At 40.7% G+C, this 21002-nt stretch overlaps 1 protein-coding gene across 3 annotated transcripts in view; it reads left to right on the forward strand.

Moving 5' to 3' along the window:
* The window catches only part of FRMD4B (FERM domain containing 4B), a 370979-nt gene that overhangs the window by 81655 nt on the left and 268322 nt on the right, over positions 1-21002 (forward strand). The window contains exon 3 of one of the 3 annotated variants that reach the window (XM_054551891.2): positions 4836-5087. The exons of 1 other annotated variant lie outside the window; for it this stretch is intronic. The gene's annotated coding sequence lies outside the window, so the exon portion shown is untranslated. Of the gene's footprint in view, positions 1-4651; positions 5088-21002 lie in introns of those variants that run through there. One more of the 3 variants, XM_054551890.2, reaches the window with a different exon arrangement.

Genomic DNA, 21002 nt, shown 5'->3' on the forward strand with positions numbered 1-21002 from the left:
CTTCACCATGTGCCAGAAATTGCAAACTACGTCCTTAATGTGCATAATCTGAATTAAGCCTCAAAGCAAAATGAAACTGATGGCAAATGGTTCTGATTTAAGCCTCAAAACAAAATGGAACTGAAAACTACAAATGGCCACGTGATGGTGGAACAGGATCCTGAACGTAGAGTAGAAGTCTCAAGCTGCCAGCCCTGTGGTCTGTTTTCTTTGGCTCACATAGTGGGAGCCAGCACAATGTTTAAAAATTTATTAACATAGTTAAAAACATCAAAAAATTAGAAAATGTCACATAAAATCCATAGTTAAAACTTTGGAAAAATTAAAATACCTAGCCCCACTTGAGGTCACATTATGTCCAAAATTGGTGGGTTTTTGGTCTCACTGACTTAAAGAATGAAGCCGCGGACCCTCACAGTGAATGTTATAGTTCTTAAAAATGGTGCATCCGGAGTTTGTTCCTTCTGATGTTCTGTCAGACGTGTTTGGAGTTTCTTCTTTCTTGTGTGTTCGTGGTCTCACTGGCTTCAGGAGTGAAGCTGCGCACCTTCGCGGTGAGTGTTACAGCTCTCAAGGCGGCACGTCCAGAATTGTTCATTCCTCCTGGTGGACTCGTGGTCTCGCTGTTCTCCAGAGTGAAACTGCAGACCTTCGCCATAAGTGTTACAGCTCAAAAAGGCAGTGCAGACCCAAAGAATGAACAGCAGCAGCAAAATTTATTGCAAACAACAAAAACACAAACTTTCCACGGTATATAAAAGGACCTGAGCCTGTCACTGCGGCGGCTGGGGCAGCCTGCTTTTATTCCCTTATCTGACCCCACCCACATCCTGCTGATTGGCCCATTTTACAGAGAACTGATTGGTCCATTTTAGAGAGAGCTGATTGGTCTTTTTACAGAGAGCTGATTGGTCCATTTTGACAGGGTGCTGATTGGTGCATTTACAATCCCTGAGCTAGACACAGAGTGCTGATTGGTGTATTTACAATCTTTTGGCTAGACATAAAGGTTCTCCAAGTCCCCACCAGATTAGCTAGATACAGAGTGCTGATTGGTGCACCCAGGAACCCCAAGCTAGACACAGAGTGCTGATTGGTGCATAAACAATCCTCCAGCTAGACATGAAAGTTCTCCAAGTCCCTACCCGACTCCAGGAGCCCAGCTGACTTCCCTAGTGGATCCCGCGCAGGGGCTGCGGGTGGAGGTGCCCGCCAGTCCTGCACTGTGCACCTGTACTCCTCAGCCCTTCAGTGGTTGATGGGACCTGGCGCTGGGGAGCAGGGGGTGGTGCCCGTCGGGGAGGCTCCTGCTGCGCCAGAGCCCACTGCGGGGCTCAGGCATGGTGGGCTGCAGGTCCCAAGCCCTGCCCCTCGGGGAGATGGCTGAGGCCTGGCCAGTATTGGAGTGTGGCGTGGGCAGGCCGGCAGTGCTGGGGGACCCGGCACACCCTCTGCAGCTGCTGGCCCGGGTGCTAAGCCCCTCACTGCCCGGGGCCCGTGGCGCCGGCCAGCAGCTGGGAGTGCAGGGCCTGCCGAGCCCGCCCCACCTGGAACTCACGCTGGCCTGTGAGCATGGCGCGCAGCCCTGGTTCCCACCTGCACCTCTTCCTCCACACCTCCCAGCAAGCAGAGGGAGTGGCTCTGGCCTCAGCCAGCCCAGAGAGGGGCTCCCACAGTGCAGCAGCCGGCTGAAGGGCTCCTCAGGTGCGCCCAGAGTGCACACTGAGGCCAAGGAGGCGTAGAGAGCAAGCGAGGGCTGCCAGCATGCTGTCACCTCCCAACGTTCCTACTTGCTGTTAGTTGGGTAAAGTCAGGGAGTATCTCCTTCTACACACGGGACAGGAGTTCCTATGATGATACTATTGAACTGAGATTACAGCCCACTCAGAAATTCCTCCTCCTTCATTGTTACTGTTATCGCTGGGGATACAGCAGGAGAATGTGTTCTGCCTCCTTATCCAATCTACTTCTCTTATTTGATTGCCCTGGGCTGTGGGATGGTATAGGCCTGAGGAGGAGGCAAACATGTGTGCAGCTCACCACTGTGATCTAGCTTGGGTCCTAGTGCGGGGGACACATCAGTGCTTGCTTAGGTGAGGAGATACCAAGTTCTCGTGGGGACTCTTGTTTTCTAGGCTTCTGCCTCCCGCCTTTCACATCCATTTTTCTCACTCATCTTTTATCCATCGTCTGAATTTCTTTCTGGTACACATCACTGCACTTTTCTTGGCTACATGGATTTCTTTACTCCATTTCACCTTAGAGAATGCACTTGGCCAGGACCTGCTCTCAAAGGGTCAAATCATCGTCTCCTCCTTTTTCCAATTCCTCTCTGCCAAATGCCATGCCCCCCAGCCAGGCCATGTGCCCATCTCTCCCCCGCTGGGAACCCATGCTGAGATTGGTCTTCTACAGGGAATATTCCTGGGATTTTTTAAACTTGTAACTCTGTGTGTCTCCCTAGGCTAGAGGACAACTCTGATAGTCCTAGCAGCCTTGAGGGCCAGAGTTTGGCTAGCTCCAGGAATCACTTTGTATTTTATTTGTTTAGAGCTATATTATGCAGCCAAGGAATCTGTTTTTACATACATGTGCTTCCCAGGTGCCTGGCGCTATGCACGGTGCCAAGTCAGAGGGTACCAGGAAGCAAAGGACAATCTGAGAGTCTGAAGATGCCATTAGAGAGTAAGGACCAAATGCAAGAATATGACCCCTGCACCAGGAGTAGATTCAGAAGGTCCCTGACACAGAGCCAGCCAGATGAAGGAGGCTTCTATAAGGTGCTGCAACACAAGGCACTGTACATAGATACAGCTTTTAAAAACACCAAATCAGGTCTTTTAATGGCCATCTACTCAAGCCCATTTCTTCGTCTCTTCCCTAAGCCCACCTGACTGCCTGTGTCTTCAATAAACTCTCCCATCCCCACACTTCTGGAATTGTGTTGTGCAGTATGGAAGCCATTAGACACACATGGCAACTGAGCATCTGAAACATGGCAAGGCCAAATTGAGATGTAGTGTAAATATAAAGCACACACTGGATTTTGAAGGCTTAGTACAAAAAATAGAATGCAAAATATTGTATCAATAAACTTACATTAGCTATATGTAAAATAATAATGTTTTGGCTATGTTGGGTTAAATATATTACTAAACTTATTCTATTTTTCTTTTTTACTTTTATTAATGTGGCTGCAGAAATCTGAAAATTATACATGTGCCTGTCATTTGTGACCCATGTTATGTTTCTGTTAGACAGTTCTGTTGCAGAGTACTCCCTGACCTAGCCACATGAAATGTGCTTCTTTATGAATTTGCTATTTGCTATATATTCTCAGTCTCTAAACAGGTATAAGACAAGACTAATGTCTAGTTTCTCTCTGTTTCATCAGTCTCTGCCCAAGTGTCCCTTTTTCTATTAGAGATCCAATGTGTATTTGATAATGATTCTTTCATTCACTTGACAGATACGTGTTGAACTCATACTCTGTGCCAGGCTTCCCTGGGAACTTAATAAACTTTAACTCAATATGTAGCATAATCCTGACAGGGTAGAAATTATTAGCTTTGTTTCACTGATAAGGAAATTGGGGTAGAAAGTCTAAAAGACTTGCTCAAGGTCACCCACTCGGTAAGTGGCAAGAAAAGATTTCACTTTTGTCCAGCTCCAAATCACATGCCCTTTCTACTTAAGCATGCCAATCCTGTTGATCCTTCACCTCTGCCCGGTTGCTTCCTCAATACTGTCTTCTTCTTTGTATATACACACTTATTACAATGCTTGTTAATAGTCCAGCTTTCCCAGTAGACTTCATGTGAGGACAGAAACTATTTCTCTTCCGATCACTGTTGCATCCCTAGTGCTTTGCACATGCCTGGCACTTAGTAAATAATCTGGTGAACATATGAAGGAATAAATGATGATGTCGATGTCTTCTTCCTCCTACCATTACAAAGTTCGTGTTGAATTCCATTTTCCTGGAGAGGATACAAATTAGAATAAAACTCTACAGCCATCTCTCAACAACTCAGTGTCTCAACAATATTGTAAACATTTGTTTTGTATTTTATTTATTTAGAGCTCCATTATGCAAAGAAGAAATCCATTTATGTGAGAGTCTGGGAAAGAAATCTCTCCTTCCCTGCTTGTCTCTCTTTCTGCACATTATGTTATCTCAGACCAACATGACACAACCAGCCACCTGTCTTTTGTCAAAAGAGAATATGCATCCTCGTAACAGCTGTGTGCTGGCTGTTGCCAGGGCCTTAGTACAAAGCTGGGACTGGTGTTTTTTTAAATTATCTTGGCGTAATTTTTTCATTATGGAAGTGATCTGAATAGGTTGTAACATGCCAGGACCACCTAGTGGTTATAGCCACTAGGTGGCTAGAAGAAGTAAACCATCTCACCCACCAGAGAAGAAAGGCAGCCTGGCATGGAGAGAGGATTGCTGAGCTACAAACCATAAGGAATGGTTGCTAGTCTCAGCTTTGCCATGTTCTGTCTCTGCACTTGTGGATGGATAAGCCATGATACCTCATTGTTGTAAACCTTAGTTTTCATACCTATAAAGAGAAGACATTAAAATAGACCAGGGAGGACAGCACCATGGCCTGTGTACCACCCTGCTGTTGCCACCTTCCACTGCAGACATTGCTGATCAATCACAATATATTCTTCCATTGATCCAGGCTACAGCTTCATAAACCTTATCACAGCACTTCCTACAGCTATCATCCATCAGTCACTGATCATTGCCAGGCCAACAGTTCTTTCTGGAGTCTCACAAATGTGGGTAGTGGTTTATTGTTTGTTTGTTTGTTTTGGTGCAGGATCGGAAGAAAAGAGATCACAGCAGGACAGTTTTTATTCTCAAAAACCATCCCTACTTTACTTGGAAATCACCACCCTGGCTATGATGAAATCACACATCATCCTCTGATATTACCCTGATGTGGAAAGGTCCCTGGGGCCCTGCTGGTTCCTGGAAGCACTGAGAAGGCAGAGGCTCTGAGTGGAGGGAGGGAGCCACATTCTTTCTGAAGCTCTGCTAGAAGTCATCATTAGGATATGGCCGCAGCCTTGTACGTAATCTAAAACTCGAGGTATTAGCTGGATTGTGGGAATTTCTTCTTATTAGTCAGAGCCCCAGTGTGTGGCCCTTCAGATCACTGTTTAAATTTGGACTTTTCTGGGAAAGTTTAGTTTAGTGGGAAGGCCATCAGAAAATGACTTTTCATGGCAAATGTACCATCAGATGGAAAAAGACCACAGAACTGGCTTACGTTTTTTGTTGTTGTTGTTTTGTTGTTGGGGTTTTGTTGTTGTTGTTGTTGTTTTGGAGGTGGAGTTTCACTCTTGTTGCCCAAGCTGGAGTGCAATGGCACAATCTTGGCTCACTGCAACCTCCGCCTCCTGGGTTCAAGTGATTCTCCTGCCTCAGCCTCCCGAGTAACTGGGATTATAGGCATGTACAACCATGCCCAGCTAATTTTTTGTATTTTCAGTAGAGACGGGGTTTCCCCATGTTGGACAGGCTCATCTTGAACTCCTGACCTCAGGTGATCTGCCTGCCTTGGCCTCCCAAAGTGCTGGGATTAGCGGTGTGAGCCATCACCCCCAGCCTATTTTGTTTTTTTGAGACAGCATCTCACTTTGTCACCCAGGCTGGAATGCACCTGGGCTCAAGCGATCCTCCTACCTCAGTCTCCCAAGTAGCCTAAACTACAGGCCCATGCCATGATGCCTGGCTAATTCTTTTCAGGCTGATCTCTAATTCCTGAGCTCAAGTGATCCTCCTGCCTGGGCCTCCCAAAGTGCTGGGATTACCGGCATGAGCCACGACATTTGGCCTGAACTGGTTTACTTTTTTAAAGCATAAAAATGTGAACATAAATAAATGTCTGAAAGTAGATAATCATGATGGCTAATGATTATTGTCTGCAGGCATTGTATGAGATGCTTTACAAATTTCATCTCACTTCATTCTCACAACCTTGAGAAATCAGTGACCTCGTTCTCCCCATTTTACTGGCAGGGAAACTGAGGCTGAGGAACCTTGTTCTCCCCATTTTACTGGCAGGGAAACTGAGGCTGAGGAACCTTGTTCTCCCCATTTTACTGGCAGGGAAACTGAGGCTGAGGAAGGTAAAGTAACTTCCATGCCCACAAGCTTGTCAAGCATAGGAGTCAGGATAAGAAGCCAAATGTATGACTCCAGAAGCAGCCCTCTTAGTTTCTATATCATAGTGCCCTACTAAAAGTTTGAGTGATTATCTTAAAGTATGGAGATTAACAATTTTAAATTGTTAAAAATTGGTCTAACAGTTTTTCTTTGTGCTTTTCTGGGTTTTCTTTTTATTTTATTTTATTTTATTTTATTTTATTATTATTATACTTTAAGTTTTAGGGTACATGTGCACAATGTGCAGGTTAGTTACATATGTATACATGTGCCATGTTGGTGTGCTGTACCCATTAACTCATCATTTAGCATTAGGTATATCTCCTAATGCTATCCCTCCCCCATCCCCCCACCCCACAACAGTCCCCAGAGTGTGATGTTCCCCTTCCTGTGTCCATGTGTTCTCATTGTTCAATTCCCACCTATGAGTGAGAACATGCGGTGTTTGGTTTTTTGTCGTTGCGATAGTTTGCTGAGAATAATGGTTTCCAGTTTCATCCATGTCCCTACAAAGGACATGAACTCTTCATTTTTTATGGCTGCATAGTATTCCATGGTGTACATGTGCCTCATTTTCTTAATCCAGTCTATTGTTGTTGGACATTTGGGTTGGTTCTAAGTCTTTGCTATTGTGAATAGTGCCGCAATAAACATACGTGTGCATGTGTCTTTATAGCAGCATGATTTATAATCCTTTTCTGGGTTTTCCAAAATTTCTGCATTGAACCTGTATAACCATTGAAAGCAAAACAAAACAAAAGCCTTAGGGAAAAAAAAATCACAAGACTAAGAATTTAGAATCTGATTCAGAAGACCTGGATTTCACACTCAGTCTTTTTAGCTGGTTGTCTGACCTCAGGCTGATAATTTCACTTGTCTGGGCCTTGGTCTCCTTGTCCAGAAAATGTGATCATAGGACTGGACGATCTGTAAGATTCCTTTTAGGATGGAAGCTAAATACATTTATTTGAATGGGGGCTAGGAGATAATATCTAGATGCATTCATCCGCTTTTTCACCTCCTGGCAAATGATGATTATTTAAGAGTCAACTTTTTTGGGTTATGTGGCATAAAATACTTGTAGCTTAGTGCTCTGGAAGCAAAATAAGCTCCTTTTTAAAATAAAAACTGTAAGGTTCTCAAAACAAATGTGTTAGAACACAATCTTTGTGTCATCATGCAAGTCTTCATGCAGAACTTGACCTTTTAAATACAGTTCATTTCTGTCATAGATGTCTATTGGGTTATCTAATCTAAACTTAGTGGTTGTGCAGTATGGAGGTCATTGAGGTAATGTTAGAGTTAAAATACATGGTATCTTATTAAGTTGGTTGCATCTATAGATCTTGAGAGGCCTTGGGGTGATAAAAATCTGAGTTATGCATTGAATTAAGCAGAGTTATATAAAGCCTGTTGAATATTAATTTTGTAATGATTCACCTTACAGTTTTACGAGGCTAGATATAAAAAGATGCTGTGAATAATTGAGCCCATCGTCTATAAAATGAAGTCTAGGGAATGGAAATAAAGAGAGCAAAGTCTTTTCCTTCTTTGCTAGCTTCTACCTGAAAATTCAGCCTCCCTAGTTTGTTAGAGCATTACATGAATGTATACTAAAAAAACTCAAGGAATATACACTAAAGAAAAAATAGAAATGTGGACATTTTAACCATATTATAGTTTTTTTTATTCTTTATAGTCTGAATATTTTATAATTTTTTCAGGTTGCATTTTTTCAAAATTGTTTCTACAATAAAGCAAATTCTTGTACGTGAGACACAAAATTATTTGTATCTCTTGTCTCTCAAATTGCCCTTTGCAGAAGTTATACAAATGAGCAATAAGCCCCCAAAAATGATTCTCAACATTATTAGTCATCTAGGAAGTGCAAACTCAAGCACAGTGAGATGCCAACTACTTCATAGCTATTAAAATGGCTAAAATTTAAAGACTAACAATGCCAAGTATCAGCGAGGATATGGAGCAACTGGAATTCCCATACACTGCTGGTGTAAATATAAAATGGTAAAACCACTTTAGACCATAGGTCTCAGTTTTTTATAAAATTAAAAATTCCCTGATCATAGGATCTCACAATTCCACTCCAAAGTATTTACTGAAAAGCAATGAAAATATAAGCCCATAAAAGATTTGTACTGGGGCCAGGTGCAGTGTCTCACTCCTGTAATCCCAGCACTTTGGGAGGCCGAGGCAGGTGGATCACCTGAGGTCAGGAGTTCGAGACCAGCCTGGCTAACATGGTGAAACATCGTCTCTACTAAAAATACAAAAATTAGCCAGGTGTGGTGGCACACGCCTGTAATCTCAGCTACTTGGGAGGCTGAGCCACGAGAATCCCTTGAACTCAGGAAGTGGAGGTTGCAGTGATCCGAGATCACAACACTGCACTCCAGCCTGGGCAATAGAGTGAGACTCTGTCTCAAAAAATGAAAAAAAAAAGATTTGTATTGGAATGTCCATGAGAGTGGCATTTATGATAACCCAAACAGGAAAGAATCCAAATGTCCATCAGAAGGTGAATGGATAAACAAATTGTGATATAGCCATACAATAGAATACTATAAAATGAAACAATAAAAAAGAACAAACTACTAATATGTGCCATAACATGGATGAATCTCAAAAACATCATGCAAACCAAAAGGAGCCAGAGACACAAAAAAATTCAGACTATGTGATTCTATTCATGTGAAATTCTAGAAAAAGTAATACGTAATGTCAGAGAGCAGATCAGTGGTTTCCTAAGGGAAGGGCAGAAAGTAAGAGAGAGAAATGAGCACAAAGGGATATAGAGGAACTTCTTCGGAGAGAAAAATGTTTTGTTATCTTCTAAATACCCTGACTTGATCACTACACATTATATACCTGTAACAAAATATCCCATGTATCTCCTGAATTTATTCAAAAAAAGAGAAATATTCCATATCTTGATTGTGGTGGTGGGTAAGGAGTGTATATATTTGTCAAAATCTGTTTAACTCCACACTTAAAATGGGAATATTTTATTGTGTATATATGTTATACCTCAAAAAAGTTGATTTTTTAAATACCTTCTTCAATATCTCTCTTACTGGTACATTAGTATGTCTAGAAGATGATCTTATAAGATCTTGATTCCAAATCAAGGTTCTGGTTATTTACTCATTATGGGATCTTGAGTCTCATCTTCACATGTATGAAATAGGTACAATAACTACATTTGGCCAGCCTCACAGATTTTCCCTAAGAAACAAAAGAGATGATGAGTATGTAAAAGAGATTTATAAATTATGATGCTGTTTAGAAAATTGGCTGCAGCCATAAAAAAATGATGAGTTTATGTCCTTTGTAGGGACATGGATGAAATTGGAAATCATCATTCTCAGTAAACTATCGCAAGGACAAAAAACCAAACACCGCATGTTCTCACTCATAGATGGGAATTGAACAACGAGAACACATGGACACAGGAAGGGGAACATCACACTCTGGGGACTGTTGTGGGGTGGGGGGAGGGGGGAGGGATAGCATTAGGAGATATACCTAATGCTAAATGGCGAGTTAATGGGTGCAGCACACCAGCATGGCACATGTATACATATGTAACTAACCTGCACATTGTGCACATGTACCCTAAAACTTAAAGTATAATAATAATATAAAAAATGGGGAAAAAAAAAGAAAATTGGCTGTCACTACCACTCTGTAGCTCACTGTGCAAGTCAGAGTGGAATTACCTTCATTTGACACCCATTTAAAGCTTCAGTTAGTTGATCCTCTTATTTGAGCCCCAAATGAACCACCCCTATACTGAATGCCTGGCTAGAACACAGAGTATCTCAGCAAAATTTCCCTAGCATTAAAAAAACTCTACCTGCTTCAATCTGTGTGACATGTGGATCAACCCACTCAGACTCTGAGCCCTTCACTTCCAGCAGTCACTACCTACACAATCATTCCCTCAAGAAGCACTGTTAAGAGTCATCTTAGCTTGTCAATGAGGCTTAAATTTCATTTGACTGATGTCTCCAAAGGGTCTTATGTTTTCAGAGGAATGCGCTCCATGTCAGAGATTCTAAACTAGTTGTGGGGTGACAATGAGGATATTCATAGAGAGTGAGATATGTGTCTTCTGCAAATTAACTTGTCTTCCAAGCAACAAATTGAGTTTTAACTCTGAGTAGAGGGAGAACACTGAAAATTGGGTTCTAACTTAATCTAAAATAACACATGGCCTGGCGCGGGTGACTCACGCCTGTAATCTCAGCACTTTAGGAGGCCAAGGCGGGCTGATCACCTGAGGTGAGTTCGAGACTGGCCTGGCCAACATAAGGAAACCTCATCTTTACTAAAAATGAGAAAATTAGCCAGGTGTGGTGGTGTGTGCCTTTATTCTCAGCTACTAGGAAGGCTGAGGCAGGAGAATCAGTTGAACCAGGGAGGCAGAGGTTGCAGTGAGCTGAGATCGCACCACTGCACTCCAGCCAGGACGACAGATTGAGACTCTATCTCAAGAAAAAAAAATAAAAAAATTTGTAGGCCAGGCACAGTGGCTCACGCCTGCAATCCCGGCACTTTACGAGGCAGAAGTGGGCAGATCATTAAGTCAGGAGTTCGAGACCAGCTTAACCAACATGATGAAACCTCGTCTTTACTAAAAATACAAAAATTAGCCAGGCGTGGTGGTACATGCCTGTAATCCCAGCTACTCAGGAGGCTGAGGCAGGAGAATCACTTGATCCCGGGAGGCAGAGGTTATAGTGAGCCAAGATCACGCCACTGCACTCCAGCCTGGGTGACAAAGCGAGACTCCATCTCAGAAAATAAATAAATAAATAAATAAATAAATAAATAAATAAATAAATCAACACATACATTCATTTGACAAATAGTCACTGAGTATCTACTATGTGCATTGTCCCAGGCTACGAGGATGTAGCAGTGAACAGGACAAAGCAATATCTCCCTCCCCTTGGAGGTGAAATTCTAGTGGGACAAGAAAACCAGCAAGCAAGTGAACAGTGTAATTTCAGGACCAGACAGAAAATAAACAGCATTAGAGAATAACACAAACGTAGCTTAATACTATTTAGGATATAGTGATCTGGGAAGGTCATGTGAGTTGAATTAGAATTACGAGATGGAGCCAGCTATGTGAAGATCTAGAGAAATAACGATCCAAGCAGTGACACAGCAAGTGCCAAGTCCCTTCAGTGAGAATGGACTTGACCCAGTAAGGTGGGAAAAGGAGGCCAATGTGGGGTGTATTGAGAGTGAAGGGAAGACTGGCATGAAATGAGATTTCAGAGGTAGATAGGAATCCACATAGGAGCTGGAGTTTGTGTTAGTCTATGTAAAATCAGAAGTCACTGAGGAGTTTTAAGCAGGGGGTTTGATGAATGAGAAGTGGGATGATGGGGAGGAAGAATATACAGGTTTATGGCCTGAGCAACCAAGGGTTGGCAGGAATCTTTCTTAGAAGGCCACCTGGAGTGATTGGCTAGGGTGTCTGCATCCTTTGTCTGCTGTTAGAGCAGAGACCGAATTGCTCCAAAGACTGGAATAGCAGTATTTGTAAATATCCTGTGACGTGAACTCTGGTTATAAAGACTGCATCGTCCCCCTTCTGTGATTCTCCAGACGTGCTAATAAGTGGGTGCTGGAAATGTCATGATCTTCTAATCACAACCTTCTTTTTATGAGCCTTTTCAGCAGACACCAGTTCAGGGCAAGCTCCAAACCCTTCCTGGCTGCTGTCGTTTCTGACAGGTATGTCACTTGTATGCATCACTCTCACCACAGCGGGAGTGTTCGGAGGAGTTTACTTTTGCTTTGCGAGACTTTTTGGAAGGTTGCCTATTTTTGTTAATTGTGGCATAGGAATTACTTTGTCAGAAATTTTGGAGCCCAGGAGTCTAAAAAATTACAGGGTATTATTAAATATTTAAGAATTGCTTATTTTCTCCATGTGGTATGAGATTTTGGCTGAAATTGGATCCTTGGGCTATTTACATCTAGTTTAGCATTACAGAGCCCGTTTTGCCTATTAAAACAAGTTTGAAAATTGTTTAAAACAATCTGGTGGATAAGTGTGTGTAGAGATTTTGTTGTTTATGTTCATGGAGATGAGTAGTGAATATAGCACTGAAACAGAAGCAATCATCTTAGCTTGTGAAAATCCTGTTTGAGTAATAATGGGAAATGTTATCTTTTAAAATGTTTTGGTTATTTTGTTTTCCATTACAAACATAAGTTCCTCCTAGAAAATATGGAAGGTATGGGGTGAGAGTCAGGCGTAACCTAATCACACAGAAATCCATGAGATGTTGAAGTCTCCCATAAAATGATAGAGCTGGAATGCACTTTTATAACTATGTGGTTGAAAGAAAAAAACAACTTTATTTCAATAATCACAACACTTCTGATACCAAATGTGTGGGTTTTCCACACTAAGCAATCAGTTCTCCAACTCTTCATACACCAACTGGATGTCCTCAATTCAATTCAGTTCAATTTCGATTTCACAAAATCTACCTGAAATTAGCATCAGACACTGTAATCACCCAAATGGGTTCTTCTTGCCTGCTGCACAGATAAACCCAATTCACTGAGACAGCATTATTGCAATAAACAAAGAGTTTAATTAATGCAAGGCTGGCCAAGCAGAAGGATTGGGGCTGTTACTCAAATCAGTCTCCCCAAAGAGGCTAGGGTTTTTCAAGGATAGTTTGGTGGGCAGGGGGCTAGGGAATGGGGAATGCTGATTGGTTGGGAGATGTAATCAGAGGGGTGTGGAAAATGGTCCTCGTGTGCTGTCAGCCTCTGGATGGGGGCCACAGGTCCAGCCGAGTGCCTGGTATGGGTGAAGTTAGTCATCAAAATGCAAAAGTCTGAAAAACATCTCAAAAGACCAATCTTGGGTTCTACAATAGTGATGTATCTACAGGAGTTATTGGGGAAGTTACAGATCTTGTGAGCTCCAGAACAATGGCTGGTTATTGTTTTAACTGTGCCTACATCTTAGCAGAATTCAGGCCCTCTTGTAATCCTAACCTTGTGGCTTTTCATTAGTTTTACAAAGGCAGTTTAGTTTGCAGAAGGGCTATTATCATTCTTGCTTTAAGCTTAAACTATAAACCAAATTCCTTTGAAAGATAGCTTGGCCTACACCCAGGAATGAGTGAGGACAGCAAGTGTGTGTTGCTGGAAGCAAGATGGAGTTGGCTGTGTCAGATTTCTCTTACTGTCATAATTTTGCAAAGGTGGTTTTGGCCTCACAGGTTAATGGCTCAGTCCCATAAGACTACCCCCATTTCAGATGCCAATTGCAAGTCCCGGGCCCTCTGCACTTTTGACCGACTTAACTACAAATTAGGGGTTCCTATGACCTCCTGCTCAGGTTTGACAATTAGCTATAATAGCTCATAGAACTCAGAGAAACACTTCACTTACCAGTTCATTAGAAAAGATATTATAAAGGATGCAGGCAAACAGCCAGATGGAGATGTATATATAAAGTCCAGAGGGGTCCAAAAAGCAGGAGTTTCCGTGCCAGTGGAGTTTGGGATGTGCTGCTCTCCCAAAAAGTGAATGCATTCACCAGGAGGCTCTCCAAACCCCATTGTTCAGGGTTTTTATGGAGGTTCCATTAGTTAGGCATGATTGAGTAAATTGTGGCCACTGGTGATTGAACTCAACCTCCAGCCCCTCTCCCCTCCCTGGAGGTCAGGGGGTGGGACTGAAAGTTCCAACCCTATAATCACATGGTTGGTTCCTCTGGCAACCAGCCCCCACCCTGAAGCTGTCTGGGGCTGGAATCCCCCAGCCATCTCTTTAACATAAACTCAGATGTGGTTGAAAGGGGCTTATTATGAGTAACAAAAGATCCTTCTCTCACCCCAATCACTCCAGAAGTTACAAGAATTTCAGAAGCTCTTTGCCAGGAACTGGGGAAGAATAAATAGAGATTTCTTATTCTATCACAACATCACACTGGCTCACTTTCTCATTGTGCATATGAAGAAACTGGCCCAAAGCCACTCAGAGTCTAGAACCCATTTCCTCACTGCCTGTTTGAGCTGTTTCCCTGATAATGTTTATGTGGCTTCATAAGCAGGTCTGGTTGTCAGGGCTTCAGTGGAGGCACATGGACCCGCAATGCTCTCTTCTTGGGCAAAGAGGACATGACATAGCACATCAGTGGGTGCACGTGTGGCTCCATCTGCCCCCTAGTGTTTGGGAGGCTGCATCATCTTAAATAAGGATGGCGTTAAATTGCCTTAACCTAGTATTTAATACTCATAAATACTCATTTATGAGTATTTCTCGTAAATGGTTTTTGGACTACCTATGTTAGAATGATCTAGAGTGCTTGTTGTAAATGAAGGCCCCACCCCTGGTTTGTGGAATCAGAACCTCTAGAAGTGGGATTGACAATCTGCCTTCTTAACAAACTCAGATTCACTTAAAAATAACAATTTTTCAATAGAATAAAACTTATTGGCAGGGCATAGTGGCTCATGCCTGTAATCCCAGCACTTTGGGAGGCTGAAGCAGGAGGTTCACTTGAGGCCAGGAGTTTGAGACCAGCCTGGACAATACAGTGAGAGCCCATCTCTAAAGAAAATTTACAAATTAACCGAGCATGATGGTGTGCACTTGTGATTCCAGCTACTCAGGGGGCTGAGTTAGGAGGACTGCTTGAGTATAGGAGTTCAAGGCTGCAAGCTATGATTGCATCACAGCCTGAGTGACAGAGTGAGACCCCATCTCAAAAAAAAAAAAAAGAAACTTCTTTGTTGAATCATTCAAATTGTGTAATCTGAGATAGATTAGATAGCTGGAGATTTGTAAATGGATAAACAGTTTCTGGATTTATGCAAATAAACTTAATAGCTATCTCTTAGGAGTAGAAATGGGCCAAATAGACAGTGGCACTTTCACTGTTCTAAGCCACTTGGAAACCTGGAATGCAGAACATAAATATGTTTGGAATCCCTTTTATAAGTATTTCTGCAGTTAAACTATTTGTTCAAGAGACTAGAAATGTCTTACGTCATTATTTACTGCTAATATATGCGTGGCCAGTGGGAGAAAGGAAATACCCCTTTGTTGATGGAAGAGGACACAGGAGGAGCAACTAGGGGCATTAGGGGAGATCCACGTGAGTTCATTTTTCCACCCAGTTATCCATTCAGCTCATATTCACTGAACAGCTGCCATGTGCCAGGAATTGTTGTAGGTTCTGGGGACACAGAAAAGAACAAGGCAGCAAGGTCCTCAGTCATGTGGAGCTTATAGTCTATCGTGGGGAATAATACACCAATAAAGAGTTCAAAGAAGATAAATTCAAATAGTGGCAAGTGCTGTGAAGAAATAAAGAAGCTATGTCATTATGGATGGTTGGAGGGCTACTCTCTGGTGGGCAGGGATGGTTTCTCTGAGAGAAGACGTCTGAACCGAAGCCCAAACAGCAGGAAGAAACTAGCCATATGCCTAGCTGGGGAACAAGATTCCAGAAAAAACACAGCCTCAAGGACAAGGGTCCCAAAATAAAATTAGCTTGGTATGTTTGAGTACATAAAGAAAACCACTCCACTCTCACTGCCTCACTTGACTAACCTTAGAAAAAAAAGTAAAGAAAACCACCGTGGCTAAAGCTTAATGACTAACAGAACATACAATATAAGTCCAGGAGGAAGATAGGAAACCATGTCCTATAATCATGCTCCAGTATGGAGTTCAAATTTCATTCTAAGTGTAACAGAAAGCCTCAGGGGAGCTACATTCAGGGAGGGATGATTTGCTATCTTCAGATTTGGGTTTCAGAAAAGTCACTCCAGAGCTCAAAACCACTCAGAAACTCAGAGTACGTTTTAAGAAAATATACATCTGCTTCAGGAAAAAAAGGTTATTGTAAATTATTTTTAAAAGAACTAAAGAAATGACAAGATACACCATATACGTGGAAAGGAAGATCAATATCATGAAATGTTGAGTATTTATAAGTATTTATAAATTCATTGTAGTTCTAAGCAAAATCCCCAGCATTCTGAAATATGAATGCAAATGTAAGTATTCAAAATTTTTTTTTTTTTTTTGACAGAGTCTCTCGCTCTGTTGCCCAGGCTGGAGTGCAATGGCATGATCTTGCCTCAATGCAACCTCTGCCTCCCAGGTTCAAGTGATTCTCGTGCCTTAGCCCCTCAAAGTAGCTGGGATTACAGGGGTGCATCACCACACCTGGCTAATTTTTGTATTTTTTTTAGTAGAGATGGGTTTTCACCACGTTGGCCAGGCTAATCTCAAGTGATCCTGAGTTGAGATCAAATGATCTCAAGTGATCTCAAGTTGGCCTGGCTTCAAGTGATCCACCTGCCTCGGCTTCCCAAAGTGCTGGGATTACAGGCATGAGCCACCATGCCCAGCCACATTCAAGAATTTATTAAGGGAGTTTTGTGAAAGAATAAAAGATTAGGAGTTCCTCTATCAAAATTTATTATAAAGCCATAGACAGTATTATTGGTGAAGGGTAATTGAAAAATAGATCAATAGGACAGAAAAGAGAGCCCAATGATGAACTAAACAAATATGGTTCTTTCTATATGATATAGGATGCTTTAGAAGTTACAGAGGAAAACACAGTATCAAAAGTAAATGGTATTGTTACAACTGATAGCCTGTAAGAAGAAAAAATCAGATTCTTACATCACACTTTGTACAAGAATAAATTGTGAGATGGATTAAAAACTTAAATCTAAGAAATAAAAATGTAAAACCTTTAGATGGGGAAAAAGGAATCTTAGAATAAAGTAGATTTTATAAACTAGAGACTCAAAAGTCACACTCAAGTTTGGATGAATTTCACTATATCAAAATGTATAACTTCTGCATAACATAGCACCATAAAATAAAAAGACAAGAAACAAACTGGTAGAAAGCATTTGCAACCCCAGATAACTACCAAAAGCAAGTTTCCAGAATCTCTAATGAACTCCCACCAATCAAAAAGGGAAATTTAAACTACCCAATAGAAAAATAGAGAGCTTATTAACAGGCACTTCCACAAGGGGGAGACATGAATGAGCAGTAAAAATATGAAAAGGTTTTCCACAGTGCTAATAAAAGCAGGAAATGCAAGTTTAAAAATTATAATGGAACTGCATTTTATGCCCGTCACAATAGCAGAAATTCAAAAGGCTGACAATGAGACTTGGCAAAGAATTGAGGTAAACAGGCACTCTGAGCTGTGGTAGGTGGCACTTTGGAGAGCAAGTTGTCATTCCCTAGTTAGACTTCTAAACACACAGATTCTACCACACAAAGATTCTACTTCGGGACAGAAATCAGCAGCGTTTCTCAAAGGAGGGACTCTTGGTATTTTGTGGGGGACAAGACTTTGTTATTCAGGACTCTCATGCACTGTAGAAAATTTAGCATCCCCTGCCCCATTCCATCCCCATCTCACGAAAGATTCTCCCACATTTCCAAATAATACCTTGGAGGATTGGACCACCCCAGGTGAGATTTACCAGGAGAAATTCCTGCATATACCCACACAGTACTGCCATGTACTGTCATGTAGGTTGTGCCCCAAACACCTCTCACAACTAAACAGAGAGGCCTGTGTACAGAAGGAGAACCACGAGGATGTGTGCTGTCGCATCCTTTGTTATAACAAAAATCGGACACTACCCAAATAGCCATCAGTCCACAAATGGAGAATTCAACTATAATTCAGTCATACGACAGAGCACTATGCAACAGTTAATAATCTAGATCTCAAAAAACCATGTTGAGTAAAATATAATAGGCAGCATAATACCCTTTATAAAAAGTTTTAAAATTACAAAATCATAGAATATGTTTGGACACATGCACACACACACACACATAAACACACACATGAACTAAATATCTACCAAATTCAGAATAATGGTTGCCTCTGAAGATGAAGAAAGAATTGGACTGGAGAAATTAACATAAAAGATAAATTCTGTGTGGTTCTATCACTTAAGAGAGTAAAGACAGGATGTGAAAAAATATGAAAAACAACATTTGTTAGTTTTGAGTGATGGGCACATGGATAGGAGTTTGTTGCATTTTCTTCTGTATATTTCCATATTTTACCCCCACTTTGGCTGCTGAATATGCAGTGAATGGGGGTAAGTGGAAGGGTGAGGATGGAGATTGGGTGGTGGGAGGCAGTACAGGACAGAGAGGAGCCAAGCGAGAACCCCAGCATCCCTCCCTCAACTGCTTTGAACTCCAAGAGTGTGTGACCACTTTTTTGCTTTATTTATCTATTGCCCAAAAGGTTTTCCTGGATGAACACTTCCCCTTGTAGCATCCTCTGCCTTCCAAGTATTGAAATTGTCACCTAAGCAAGCCAGGAATTTGTCAACAGCTAGATTTTTAGCAGAATGACACATTCAAGTGATGTCTAAATAATTTAAGTCTGCCCCATCCCCATTCCTACAATTTTGCTTCTACATCCTTTTTTGTCTTGAACATTTTTTTATTGTGGTAAAGTATGCATAACAAGACTGGACGCAGTGGCTCATGCCTGTAATCCCAGCATTTTAGGATGCCAAGGCCCAAGGATCATTTGAAACCGAGAGTTCAAGAACAGCCTGAGCAACAAAGCAAGAACCTGTCTCTACAAAAAAAATTAAAAGCTACCCAGGTGTGGTAATGCTGCTTGTGTAGTCCCAGCTACTCAGGAGGCTGAGGTGGGAGGATCACATGAGCCAAGAGGTTCGAGGCTGCAGTGAGCCACAATCACACCACTACACTCCAGCCTGGGTGACAGGGCAAGACCCTATCTCAACAGTATATATGTATATACTATTATATTATATATAATAGATAATATATTATGTAATCATATATCATATAGTAGTATACTATAATACAGTAGTATATATAGTTATATATAATATAGTAGTATAACAGTATTATATATACTTTTATTTACAATAATAGTATATATATTTATATAGTATTATATTAGTATATATATTATATATACTATATATACTATATATAATAACATACTATATAATAATAGTATATATGTACTATATTATATATGTACATATATACTATTATATAGTATATATTATATAGTACATATATACAACATATATACATACTTTATATAGTATTATATATTATGTATGTAAATATATATAATATATATTATATATATTTATATAGTATATATACTAAATATATACTATAGTATATATAGTATGTATACAAATTTTCTCTGTATACATAGTATATATATTTATATAGCGTATATAATATATACTATCATATATATTATATATAATACATACTATATGGTATATATAGTATATATAATATACTATTAAATATTGTAAATAATATACTGATATATAATAATACATATTATATATTTAAATTAATATTTATTATATTATATAATACATACTACATATAAGTGTATGTTATATATAATAGTATGAATAGTATACTAGTATATACACTAGTGTATATATTTTATATTATATATGTATATATACACACATACATAACATAAAAGTTACCATTTTAACAATTTAAAAATTACAATTGGCCAGGCACAGTGGCTCATGCCTGTGAACCCAACACTTTGGAAGGCAGATGCAGGAGGATTGCTTGAACGTAGGAGTTCCAGACCAGCCTGGGCAACATAGTGACACCTCATCTCTGTAAATTTTTTTTAAAAAGCTGTGCATGGTGGCGCGTGCCTGTGGTCCCAGCTACTCAGAAGGCTGAGGTGGGAGGGTCGCTTGAGCCTGGGGGTTTGAGACAGCAGTGAGCCATGATTGTGCCACTGCACTCCAGCCTGGGCGACAGAGTAAGACTCTGTCTAAGTGCATTCACAATGTTGAACAACCACTACCACCATTCATCTCCAGAACATTTTTCATCATCCTGAACTGAAACTCTATGCCCATTAAACAATAACTTCCCATTCCCCAGTACCCCCAGTCTCTTGTAAACTCTGCTCTACTTTCTGTCTCTGTGTATTCAACTGTTCTAGATAGTAATTACTATTCAACTATTCTAGATACTAATCACCCCACGTAAGTGGAATCATACAATATTTGTCCTTTCATGTCTGGCCTATTTCATTCAGTATAATGTTTTCAGGACTCATTTATGTTGTAACATATATCAGAATCTCATACCTTTTTAAGGTGAAAAGAATTGTAATCCATGGTATGTATATGCCATATTTTGTTTATCCATTAATCTGCTGATGGACATTTGGATTGTTTCTACCTTTGGTAATTGTGGATAATGTTTCTATGAACACTGGTGTACAAATATCTGTTCAAGGCCCTCCTTTCAATTCTTTTGCGTATCTGCCCAGAGATGGAATTGCCGGATCATATGGTAATTCTATATTTAACCTTTTGAGAGACTACTAAACAGCTTTTCATAGTGGCTGCACCATTTTACAATCCCATCATCAATGCACTAGATTTCCAGTTTTTCCACATTCTCACCAACACTTCTTATTTTCCTTTCGTTCCCCAAATATCTGCCCTAGTGGGTGTGAAATGGTATCTCATTGTGGTTTAGCCTACGGTTTTTTTATTATCAGTGTTAAGAAAGCATTGTATATATTTCTGTCTGATTGATTGATCCGTAACACCTACATTTTTTAGTATTTCAGCATTTCCCAAAGTGTGCTCCACAGAATATTGATTGCGTTATTAGAGGTTTTATTATTAGAGATTTATTATTAGAGGTTGCATATATTAGAGGTTTCTATGGGATAAGAATAGTGAGGGAGGGG

This window comes from Pongo abelii, chromosome 2 (assembly GCF_028885655.2).
Source record: "Pongo abelii isolate AG06213 chromosome 2, NHGRI_mPonAbe1-v2.0_pri, whole genome shotgun sequence".
In the NCBI taxonomy this organism is placed as follows: Eukaryota; Metazoa; Chordata; class Mammalia; order Primates; family Hominidae; genus Pongo; species Pongo abelii.